This window comes from Electrophorus electricus, unplaced genomic scaffold (genome assembly GCF_041902795.1).
Source record: "Electrophorus electricus isolate QZ-2024a unplaced genomic scaffold, ASM4190279v1 Scaffold135, whole genome shotgun sequence".
NCBI lineage: Eukaryota > Metazoa > Chordata > Actinopteri > Gymnotiformes > Gymnotidae > Electrophorus > Electrophorus electricus.
Window position 1 is genome coordinate 17,501 of NW_027658417.1, and position 12,500 is coordinate 30,000.

General features: G+C 55.0%; 2 non-coding genes across 2 annotated transcripts; both read left to right on the top strand.

Annotated features, from left to right (window-relative positions):
* The first annotated feature begins 9,108 nt into the window (after nucleotides 1-9,108).
* Nucleotides 9,109-10,947, top strand: LOC145654583 (18S ribosomal RNA). The gene has a single exon (XR_014120796.1). It is a non-coding gene; the product is annotated as an 18S ribosomal RNA (ribosomal RNA).
* Nucleotides 10,948-11,829: 882 nt separating this feature from the next.
* On the top strand, nucleotides 11,830-11,983 carry LOC145654588 (5.8S ribosomal RNA). Its single transcript, XR_014120801.1, has one exon. It is a non-coding gene; the product is annotated as a 5.8S ribosomal RNA (ribosomal RNA).
* The last annotated feature ends 517 nt before the right edge of the window (nucleotides 11,984-12,500 follow it).

A 12,500-nucleotide genomic window follows, 5' to 3' on the forward strand; every position in this document is an offset into this window, starting at 1 on the left:
GTTTGACCTCTTGGGCCTGGAAGTCTGGTAGTAGTAGTATGATTTAAAGGCACAAAGTGATTGAAGTGTGCCCAGGCCCAGAGCTACTTTGCTGGGCATGAATGTGTTTGACCTCTTGGGCCTGGAAGTCTGGTGGTAGTAGTAGTATGATTTAAAGGCACAAAGTGAATGAAGTGTGCCCAGGCCCAGAGCTACTTTGCTGTGCATGACTGTGTTTGACCTCTTGGCTCTGGAAGTCTATTTCTAGGCTTATATAAAGGGTCAAACTTCTTGAAGTGTGCCCAGGCCCAGAGCTACTTTGCTGGGCATGACTGTGTTTGACCTCTTGGGCCTGGAAGTCTGGTGGTAGTAGTAGTATGATTTAAAGGCACAAAGTGATTGAAGTGTGCCCAGGCCCAGAGCTACTTTGCTGGGCATGAATGTGTTTGAACTCTTGGGCCTGGAAGTCTATTTCTAGGCTTATATAAAGGGTCAAACATCTTGAAGTGTGCCCAGGCCCAGAGCTACTTTGCTGTGCATGACTGTGGTTGACCTCTTGGCCCTGGAAGTCTGGTGGTAGTAGTAGTATGATTTAAAGGCACAAAGTGAATGAAGTGTGCCCAGGCCCAGAGCTACTTTGCTGGGCATGAATGTGTTTGAACTCTTGGGCCTGGAAGTCTGGTAGTAGTAGTATGATTTAAAGGCACAAAGTGATTGAAGTGTGCCCAGGCCCAGAGCTACTTTGCTGGGCATGACTGTGTTTGACCTCTTGGGCCTGGAAGTCTGGTGGTAGTAGTAGTATGATTTAAAGGCACAAAGTGATTGAAGTGTGCCCAGGCCCAGAGCTACTTTGCTGGGCATGAATGTGTTTGAACTCTTGGGCCTGGAAGTCTATTTCTAGGCTTATATAAAGGGTCAAACTTCTTGAAGTGTGCCCAGGCCCAGAGCTACTTTGCTGGGCATGACTGTGTTTGACCTCTTGGGCCTGGAAGTCTGGTAGTAGTAGTAGTAGTAGTAGTAGTAGTAGTAGTAGTAGTAGTAGTAGTAGTATGATTTAAAGGTACAAAGTGAATGAAGTGTGCCCAGGCCCACAGCTACTTTGCTGGGCATGACTGTGTTTGACCTCTTGGGCCTGAAAGTCTATTTCTAGGCTTATATAAAGGGTCAAACTTCTTGAAGTGTGCCCAGGCCCAGATCTACTTTGCTGGGCATGACTGTGTTTGACCTCTTGGGCCTGGAAGTCTGGTAGTAGTAGTAGTAGTAGTAGTAGTAGTAGTAGTATGATTTAAAGGTACAAAGTGAATGAAGTGTGCCCAGGCCCAGAGCTACTTTGCTGGGCATGACTGTGTTTGACCTCTTGGGCCTGGAAGTCTATTTCTAGGCTTATATAAAGGGTCAAACTTCTTGAAGTGTGCCCAGGCCCAGAGCTACTTTGCTGTGTATGACTGTGTGACCTCTTGGCCCTGGAATTCTGGTGGTAGTAGTAGTATGATTTAAAGGCACAAAGTGAATGAAGTGTGCCCAGGCCCAGAGCTACTTTGCTGGGCATGACTGTGTTTGACCTCTTGGGCCTGGAAGTCTGGTAGTAGTAGTAGTAGTAGTAGTAGTAGTAGTAGTAGTAGTAGTAGTATGATTTAAAGGTACAAAGTGAATGAAGTGTGCCCAGGCCCAGAGCTACTTTGCTGGGCATGACTGTGTTTGACCTCTTGGGCCTGGAAGTCTATTTCTAGGCTTATATAAAGGGTCAAACATCTTGAAGTGTGCCCAGGCCCAGAGCTACTTTGCTGGGCATGAATGTGTTTGAACTCTTGGGCCTGGAAGTCTGGTAGTAGTAGTATGATTTAAAGGCACAAAGTGATTGAAGTGTGCCCAGGCCCAGAGCTACTTTGCTGGGCATGACTGTGTTTGACCTCTTGGGCCTGGAAGTCTGGTGGTAGTAGTAGTATGATTTAAAGGCACAAAGTGATTGAAGTGAGCCCAGGCCCAGAGCTACTTTGCTGGGCATGAATGTGTTTGAACTCTTGGGCCTGGAAGTCTGGTAGTAGTAGTAGTAGTAGTAGTAGTAGTAGTAGTAGTAGTAGTATGATTTAAAGGTACAAAGTGAATGAAGTGTGCCCAGGCCCAGAGCTACTTTGCTGGGCATGACTGTGTTTGACGTCTTGGGCCTGGAAGTCTGGTAGTAGTAGTATGATTTAAAGGTACAAAGTGAATGAAGTGTGCCCAGGCCCAGAGCTACTTTGCTGGGCATGACTGTGTTTGACCTCTTGGCTCTGGAAGTCTATTTCTAGGCTTATATAAAGGGTCAAACTTCTTGAAGTGTGCCCAGGCCCAGAGCTACTTTGCTGGGCATGACTGTGTTTGACCTCTGGGGCCTGGAAGTCTGGTAGTAGTAGTATGATTTAAAGGCACAAAGTGATTGAAGTGTGCCCAGGCCCAGAGCTACTTTGCTGGGCATGAATGTGTTTGAACTCTTGGGCCTGGAAGTCTGGTAGTAGTAGTATGATTTAAAGGCACAAAGTGAATGAAGTGTGCCCAGGCCCAGAGCTACTTTGCTGGGCATGACTGTGTTTGACCTCTTGGCTCTGGAAGTCTATTTCTAGGCTTATATACAGGGTCAAACATCTTGAAGTGTGCCCAGGCCCAGAGCTACTTTGCTGGGCATGAATGTGTTTGAACTCTTGGGCCTGGAAGTCTGGTAGTAGTAGTATGATTTAAAGGCACAAAGTGATTGAAGTGTGCCCAGGCCCAGAGCTACTTTGCTGGGCATGACTGTGTTTGACCTCTTGGGCCTGGAAGTCTGGTAGTAGTAGTATGATTTAAAGGCACAAAGTGATTGAAGTGTGCCCAGGCCCAGAGCTACTTTGCTGGGCATGAATGTGTTTGACCTCTTGGGCCTGGAAGTCTGGTGGTAGTAGTAGTATGATTTAAAGGCACAAAGTGAATGAAGTGTGCCCAGGCCCAGAGCTACTTTGCTGTGCATGACTGTGTTTGACCTCTTGGCTCTGGAAGTCTATTTCTAGGCTTATATAAAGGGTCAAACTTCTTGAAGTGTGCCCAGGCCCAGAGCTACTTTGCTGGGCATGACTGTGTTTGACCTCTGGGGCCTGGAAGTCTGGTAGTAGTAGTATGATTTAAAGGCACAAAGTGATTGAAGTGTGCCCAGGCCCAGAGCTACTTTGCTGGGCATGAATGTGTTTGAACTCTTGGGCCTGGAAGTCTGGTAGTAGTAGTATGATTTAAAGGCACAAAGTGAATGAAGTGTGCCCAGGCCCAGAGCTACTTTGCTGGGCATGACTGTGTTTGACCTCTTGGCTCTGGAAGTCTATTTCTAGGCTTATATACAGGGTCAAACATCTTGAAGTGTGCCCAGGCCCAGAGCTACTTTGCTGGGCATGAATGTGTTTGAACTCTTGGGCCTGGAAGTCTGGTAGTAGTAGTATGATTTAAAGGCACAAAGTGATTGAAGTGTGCCCAGGCCCAGAGCTACTTTGCTGGGCATGACTGTGTTTGACCTCTTGGGCCTGGAAGTCTGGTGGTAGTAGTAGTATGATTTAAAGGCACAAAGTGATTGAAGTGTGCCCAGGCCCAGAGCTACTTTGCTGGGCATGAATGTGTTTGAACTCTTGGGCCTGGAAGTCTATTTCTAGGCTTATATAAAGGGTCAAACATCTTGAAGTGTGCCCAGGCCCAGAGCTACTTTGCTGTGCATGACTGTGGTTGACCTCTTGGCCCTGGAAGTCTGGTGGTAGTAGTAGTATGATTTAAAGGCACAAAGTGAATGAAGTGTGCCCAGGCCCAGAGCTACTTTGCTGGGCATGAATGTGTTTGAACTCTTGGGCCTGGAAGTCTGGTAGTAGTAGTATGATTTAAAGGCACAAAGTGATTGAAGTGTGCCCAGGCCCAGAGCTACTTTGCTGGGCATGACTGTGTTTGACCTCTTGGGCCTGGAAGTCTGGTGGTAGTAGTAGTATGATTTAAAGGCACAAAGTGATTGAAGTGTGCCCAGGCCCAGAGCTACTTTGCTGGGCATGAATGTGTTTGAACTCTTGGGCCTGGAAGTCTGGTGGTAGTAGTAGTATGATTTAAAGGCACAAAGTGATTGAAGTGTGCCCAGGCCCAGAGCTACTTTGCTGGGCATGAATGTGTTTGAACTCTTGGGCCTGGAAGTCTATTTCTAGGCTTATATAAAGGGTCAAACATCTTGAAGTGTGCCCAGGCCCAGAGCTACTTTGCTGTGCATGACTGTGGTTGACCTCTTGGCCCTGGAAGTCTGGTGGTAGTAGTAGTATGATTTAAAGGCACAAAGTGAATGAAGTGTGCCCAGGCCCAGAGCTACTTTGCTGGGCATGAATGTGTTTGAACTCTTGGGCCTGGAAGTCTGGTAGTAGTAGTAGTAGTAGTAGTAGTAGTAGTAGTAGTAGTATGATTTAAAGGCACAAAGTGCTTGAAGTGTGCCCAGGCCCAGAGCTACTTTGCTGTGCATGACTGTGTTTGACCTCTTGGCTCTGGAAGTCTATTTCTAGGCTTATATAAAGGGTCAAACTTCTTGAAGTGTGCCCAGGCCCAGAGCTACTTTGCTGTGTATGACTGTGTGACCTCTTGGCCCTGGAATTCTGGTGGTAGTAGTAGTATGATTTAAAGGCACAAAGTGAATGAAGTGTGCCCAGGCCCAGAGCTACTTTGCTGGGCATGACTGTGTTTGACCTCTTGGGCCTGGAAGTCTGGTAGTAGTAGTATGATTTAAAGGCACAAAGTGATTGAAGTGTGCCCAGGCCCAGAGCTACTTTGCTGGGCATGAATGTGTTTGAACTCTTGGGCCTGGAAGTCTATTTCTAGGCTTATATAAAGGGACAAACTTCTTGAAGTGTGCCCAGGCCCAGAGCTACTTTGCTGTGTATGACTGTGTGACCTCTTGGCCCTGGAATTCTGGTGGTAGTAGTAGTAGTAGTAGTATGATTTAAAGGTACAAAGTGAATGAAGTGTGCCCAGGCCCAGAGCCAGGCCTGGGCAGCAGGGGGCGCTCCTGGCCATGCCCAGCGAGTTTCGTGCGAATCGGACCTGGTCCGGAAGAGATACGAAGGGAAAACTCATTACTCGTCGGGGTGGCACATCCAGGCTCTCGACCCTCCCAAAGCGTCCGACCAGGGTGCACCCTGCCGGGCATGGTTAGCCGCCAGCCCCCTTCCTGGAGGTCTGGTTGGCACGGGGTTTTGATTTATCGGTTTCATATCTCTGGGCTCCTTGGGAGCAGAAAGTCGGTTGAGGGCCCTTTGGAAAGAGCCGGGGCTGCCGTTTAACGCTGTCCAAGCGGCAGGCGAAGCGCACCCACCGTTTTTACGCTATGATTTTTTAAAACCGCCGGGGCGGCAAACACAGGGCCGGTCGGGTTTGAAGACGAATATCTCTTCGGCCCTTGGGAGGAGAGAAGCAGCGCGGGTCACCTTTGAACGCGCTCGCTGCCAGGAACGTCTGGCGTAAAAGTTTCGTGGGAATCGGACGTTCCTAGGCTGAGAAGCGAGCGCCCGCCCTCGGGCGGTCGGGGGCCCCTTTCTCATTCCCCGTCTGGGCTAAAAATACGAGGTCGGACCCGATGGACTCGGGAGACTGGAGAGTACCAGGGAGACCCTGGAAGCAGGCGACCCGACCCACGCTTCGCTGTCTCCTCGGCCCTCGGGAGTAGAAGCGCGGGGACGGTGGCGTGGGCAGCAGGGGGCGCTCCTGGCCATGCCCAGCGAGTTTCGTGCGAATCGGACCTGGTCCGGAAGAGATACGAAGGGAAAACTCATTACTCGTCGGGGTGGCACATCCAGGCTCTCGACCCTCCCAAAGCGTCCGACCAGGGTGCACCCTGCCGGGCATGGTTAGCCGCCAGCCCCCTTCCTGGAGGTCTGGTTGGCACGGGGTTTTGATTTATCGGTTTCATATCTCTGGGCTCCTTGGGAGCAGAAAGTCGGTTGAGGGCCCTTTGGAAAGAGCCGGGGCTGCCGTTTAACGCTGTCCAAGCGGCAGGCGAAGCGCACCCACCGTTTTTACGCTATGATTTTTTAAAACCGCCGGGGCGGCAAACACAGGGCCGGTCGGGTTTGAAGACGAATATCTCTTCGGCCCTTGGGAGGAGAGAAGCAGCGCGGGTCACCTTTGAACGCGCTCGCTGCCAGGAACGTCTGGCGTAAAAGTTTCGTGGGAATCGGACGTTCCTAGGCTGAGAAGCGAGCGCCCGCCCTCGGGCGGTCGGGGGCCCCTTTCTCATTCCCCGTCTGGGCTAAAAATACGAGGTCGGACCCGATGGACTCGGGAGACTGGAGAGTACCAGGGAGACCCTGGAAGCAGGCGACCCGACCCACGCTTCGCTGTCTCCTCGGCCCTCGGGAGTAGAAGCGCGGGGACGGTGGCGTGGGCAGCAGGGGGCGCTCCTGGCCATGCCCAGCGAGTTTCGTGCGAATCGGACCTGGTCCGGAAGAGATACGAAGGGAAAACTCATTACTCGTCGGGGTGGCACATCCAGGCTCTCGACCCTCCCAAAGCGTCCGACCAGGGTGCACCCTGCCGGGCATGGTTAGCCGCCAGCCCCCTTCCTGGAGGTCTGGTTGGCACGGGGTTTTGATTTTTCGGTTTCATATCTCTGGGCTCCTTGGGAGCAGAAAGTCGGTTGAGGGCCCTTTGGAAAGAGCCGGGGCTGCCGTTTAACGCTGTCCAAGCGGCAGGCGAAGCGCACCCACCGTTTTTACGCTATGATTTTTTAAAACCGCCGGGGCGGCAAACACAGGGCCGGTCGGGTTTGAAGACGAATATCTCTTCGGCCCTTGGGAGGAGAGAAGCAGCGCGGGTCACCTTTGAACGCGCTCGCTGCCAGGAACGTCTGGCGTAAAAGTTTCGTGGGAATCGGACGTTCCTAGGCTGAGAAGCGAGCGCCCGCCCTCGGGCGGTCGGGGGCCCCTTTCTCATTCCCCGTCTGGGCTAAAAATACGAGGTCGGACCCGATGGACTCGGGAGACTGGAGAGTACCAGGGAGACCCTGGAAGCAGGCGACCCGACCCACGCTTCGCTGTCTCCTCGGCCCTCGGGAGTAGAAGCGCGGGGACGGTGGCGTGGGCAGCAGGGGGCGCTCCTGGCCATGCCCAGCGAGTTTCGTGCGAATCGGACCTGGTCCGGAAGAGATACGAAGGGAAAACTCATTACTCGTCGGGGTGGCACATCCAGGCTCTCGACCCTCCCAAAGTGTCCGACCAGGGTGCACCCTGCCGGGCTAAGAGAACAGCCAGGTGAACCCTGGAGGTTCCGAACTCCAGACCCCTGGACCCGACGGCTCAGTCCGCCTCAGGTGCACTACAGAGGTCCTCGGGCTGTCCCTGAGTGCATTAAAACGGAAATCAGAATTACTCCCCCGGGTGGCACTTCCAGGCTCTCGACCCTCCCAAAGTGTCCGACCAGGGTGCACCCTGCTGGGCATGGTTAGCCGCCAGCCCCCTTCCTGGAGGTCTGGTTGGCACGGGGTTTTGCAAATAGGTCCCGTCGGGTATATGGGAGAGCAAAGAGAATCAATGGGGTCCAAGCACTAAATTCATCCAGTGGCGTTCTCTGGAAGCCCAAGGGGAGTCCGAGGGGTGTTCGGCCGGCAAGGGGAGCTCTCCCTCGGACACATGATCAAACGCCTGTCCCCTACCGGAAAGTGGTGTGCTCTGGATGCCCCCCCCCCCCCCATCCCCCGAGGGGGGTGCTTATCCCGCGAGGGGAGCCCTCCTCGGGTTAAGTGAACCATCATGCCGATTCCCCTATGGAAGTGGGCACATCCAGGCACACAGTCTGCTTTGCTCTCCCCGACCCGAGTGCGTCTGTTGGGCTGAGTGTACGCCCAGGCAACTGGATCCAATGGCTCAGTCCGCCGCAGCGTGCTTCGACGATGGGTCGTACAGCCATGCCACCAGGGTGGGCGTGTTTGTAAATGTACCAGTGGATTCTCGTCGGCCTGCCACATCCATGGTATCGACCCACCAGGCCTGTCCGACCAGGGGTTGACCCTGGACGGGCACGGTCTGTGGTTTGGCCCTTGTCCTAGATGAAATCGGGCACGGGGTTTTCTGGCCAGGTACCATCGGGTTACTGGGAGAGCGGCTTCGGTCTCCAGGTGAGACCAATGGTGAAGCAGCACGAGGCAATGGAGAGCATGCAAAGCGATGGGGAAGCCATGCACGGCAATGGCCACGAAAAAAAAAAAAAAATCACCACGGAAGGAACGTGAAGAACAAGGAGGAGTGTAGTGACACTGCCCAAAGCTGCCCGGTGTTGCAGGGGTCTATTGGTGTGTTGCTTCCTTGTTTGGTAGAGTGGAGTACCAGACCCGCCAGGGGTAGGCAAACCATTCCCCCTACGGTAAGTGAGGAGCCAGCCATTTGACGAGCGGGTGTCCACGTGTACGGGTGCGAGCGCTATCCCCCCACACGGGGTTAGGCCACGGCCTTAGGTGGACGTCTGCCGACCAGCCCCGGCTGATCCAGAACTTCTGATGTGGAGAGCGGTTTTGACAGATCCTCCCTGGTTCTAGCGGGTCAAGCCTCTGATGGGGGGTGGGGGTTATTTGTAACCCATCCCAGAACTCTCTGGGGGAGACTCAGACGGCCAGTCTGTCTACTCAGTTGTCCTATACTGGTGTCTGTGGTTTGGGAGGAAGGGAGTGCCCTGCTTTGTTGGCCTCCTCTTCAAACCTACCTGGGCCCACGAATCACTCTTCTTGGTTACATCACGAAACGTAGGTTGAGCGAGGCTAGGGGGGAGGGAATTCGACGAGGTCTTTCCCTTGTCCCCCCACCAGCGGCCCACGAAAATCAAAACGGCGTGAAGAGAGGGAACGCCGAAAGCACCTGGAGTCGGCCGTCCGCACCTCCGGAGGAGGTGGACGGGGTACGGTGCGGGCATGACCGGATGGGACAGCTTTGCATCAAGGTGAGAGGTCGGCGTCCGAAGGCCAGAGGGCGGTGCGCGAGCACGTTTACACTGGCCGCGGAAGCTGTCCTGGGTAGCCCTGTATGGCGTCTGGACCTGACGGCGCACGCACTTACAACCCGCTGCTTCCTAGCCCCCGGAAGGGGAGGCGGATGTCACTCGTGGTTCATCCCAGACCACGGTGCAAACTACCTGGTTGATCCTGCCAGTAACATATGCTTGTCTCAAAGATTAAGCCATGCAGGTCTAAGTGCACACGGCCGGTACAGTGAAACTGCGAATGGCTCATTAAATCAGTTATGGTTCCTTTGATCGCTCCACACGTTACTCGGATAACTGTGGTAATTCTAGAGCTAATACATGCAAACGAGCGCTGACCCTTCGGGGGATGCGTGCATTTATCAGACCCAAAACCCATCCGGGGGGCTCGGGCCCCCCGGCCGCTTTGGTGACTCTAGATAACCTCGGGCCGATCGCGCGCCCTCCGCGGCGGCGACGTCTCATTCGAATGTCTGCCCTATCAACTTTCGATGGTACCATAGTCGGCTACCATGGTGACCACGGGTAACGGGGAATCAGGGTTCGATTCCGGAGAGGGAGCCTGAGAAACGGCTACCACATCCAAGGAAGGCAGCAGGCGCGCAAATTACCCATTCCCGACACGGGGAGGTAGTGACGAAAAATAACGATACAGGTCTCTTTCGAGGCCCTGTAATCGGAATGAGCGTATCCTAAACCCATGGGTGAGGACCCATTGGAGGGCAAGTCTGGTGCCAGCAGCCGCGGTAATTCCAGCTCCAATAGCGTATATTAAAGTTGCTGCAGTTAAAAAGCTCGTAGTTGGATGTCGGGAGTGGGCTGGCGGTCCGCCGCGAGGCGTGCCACCGCCTGTCTCAGACCCTGTCTCCCGGTGCCCCCCGGATGCCCTTGGCTGGGTGTCCGGACGGGGCTCGGAGCGTTTACTTTGAAAAAATTAGAGTGTTCAAAGCGGGCCCGCTTCTCGCCTGAATACCTGAGCTAGGAATAATGGAATAGGACTCCGGTTCTATTTTGTGGGTTTCCTGAACCAGGGCCATGATTAAGAGGGACGGCCGGGGGCATTCGTATTGCGCCGCTAGAGGTGAAATTCTTGGACCGGCGCAAGACGGACGAAAGCGAAAGCATTTGCCAAGAATGTTTTCATTAATCAAGAACGAAAGTCGGAGGTTCGAAGACGATCAGATACCGTCGTAGTTCCGACCGTAAACTATGCCGACCCGCGATCCGGCGGCGTTATTCCCATGACCCGCCGGGCAGCGTGAGGGAAACCACGAGTCTGTGGGTTCCGGGGGGAGTATGGTTGCAAAGCTGAAACTTAAAGGAATTGACGGAAGGGCACCACCAGGAGTGGAGCCTGCGGCTTAATTTGACTCAACACGGGAAACCTCACCCGGCCCGGACACGGAAAGGATTGACAGATTGATAGCTCTTTCTCGATTCTGTGGGTGGTGGTGCATGGCCGTTCTTAGTTGGTGGAGCGATTTGTCTGGTTAATTCCGATAACGAACGAGACTCCGGCATGCTAAATAGTTACGCGGCCCTCCGCGGTCGGCGTCAAACTTCTTAGAGGGACAAGTGGCGTTCAGCCACGCGAGATGGAGCAATAACAGGTCTGTGATGCCCTTAGATGTCCGGGGCTGCACGCGCGCCACAATGGTTGGATCAGCGTGTGCCTACCCTACACCGAGAGGTGCGGGTAATCCGCTGAACCCCATTCGTGATGGGGACTGGGGATTGCAATTATTCCCCATGAACGAGGAATTCCCAGTAAGCGCGGGTCATAAGCTCGCGTTGATTAAGTCCCTGCCCTTTGTACACACCGCCCGTCGCTACTACCGATCGGATGGTTTAGTGAGGTCCTCGGATCGGCCCCGCCGGGGCTCCTCGCGGGCCTTGGCGGAGCGCCGAGAAGTCGATCAAACTTGACTATCTAGAGGAAGTAAAAGTCGTAACAAGGTTTTCGTAGGTGAACCTGCGAAAGGATCATTAACGGGTAACGCTGTCCGGCGTGCCTCCTCTCCCGACCCCCTCGACTTCGCCGTCCCCCCGCGTCGGGGCCCAGGGTCGAAAGGGTCTTCGGGGTTGCTGTTACACGTGGTCGCTTGCAGGTCAGGCTGGACAGAAGGCATAAAGGAGGAGCCTAGTCCCTCCCACCCCTTCCTCGTCCTCCGCCTCTTCCTCCGCGTCGTCCTTCAGCACCCCCCCCCCGCAGGCCCCGGTATTCTCTGGGTTCCAGCGCGAGAGACGCGTCGTTCAAAAAACTCGGCGTCCCCGCTCGTCGGGCGAAGGCCGGTTTCCCCTCACCTTGCCGGCAGGAGAAGCGCCTGCGAGTCGAGCGGGTCGTACGGGTCCGTCCCGCGCCCTCCCTCTCGCTCGCACGGCCGCTGCCTCCGTCCACCGCGAGGGGTTTTCCTATTTTGTTGTCCTTGTCATTCATCCCCGTCCCCTTGCTCGCTGACGAGCGGACTTTCCGGGGGGGGTTGCGAGCGCTGCTCCTCGTGGGGCAGGCCATGGCCCTTCCTGTGTTCGTCCGCCCACCGGCGTCCTGGGGCGTGGTGGTGGTGGGTGGCGCAGCCGGTTCCCCTGCTTCTCTCTCTCAGAAAGGAGTCTCAGGGGGACCCCCGGCAGGTACCTAGGGCTTGGCCCACGCTACGTGAGTTCCACCCCTTTCGAGGGGTCGGACGGGGCGGGCGCGGAGGGCCGCGGTTCAAAGACTGACTCGTCTGCCACGTGGGGCGTGTGGGCAAAGCGCAACCCCGCGCCCGTTTCAACACTCGCAGACGGGGGCGCCTGACCGGTTGGTGAAACCTTTTAAACCTGTCTTTGTAGTCGTGGTGAAAGACCTAAACTGAGCCTGAAATAAAAGAGTACAACTCTTAGCGGTGGATCACTTGGCTCGTGCGTCGATGAAGAACGCAGCCAGCTGCGAGAACTAATGTGAATTGCAGGACACATTGATCATCGACATTTCGAACGCACATTGCGGCCCCGGGTCCATCCCGGGGCTACGCCTGTCTGAGGGTCGCTATTCCTATCTGTCGGACCTGCCTTCTCAGGCGGGACCGCGGTTGGAGGTTCGTAGGTGGGGGGGTGCCCCCTGGCCTCCGTCTTCCTAAAAGCAGACGGTTCCCGGTCGCTGTCTCGGTGAGATCCGGTCGGTGGGTTCGCTGCGGTTGAGTGCCCGTTCTCCGTGCACAAGCTTCTCCTCCCCCGCTTCGGTTCGTTTCGGTTCGTTTCGGCTCCGCTCCTGGCCTGGCCAGGAACGTGGTCCCCTGCGCCCGAGAAAGAAGCGAGCGTGGCTGCCGGTGGGTTCTCTCCGCTTTGGCTGCCCACGTTTTCGCTTCTTTTCTCACCCCCTGCGCAGGCGGATCACGGAAAGGTGTCTGTTCTGTTCCGTTACGTGCGCGAGCGGAGGGAGGTTGTTGTTACATGCGTTCCCCCCCCCCCTCCCCCGGTGGGGGGGGTGGGGGGGTCGGGGTTCGGGTGGCTCTGCCTCTGGCGTTTTCCTTACGGGCCGACCTGTCCGTGGCACGTCCGTGACG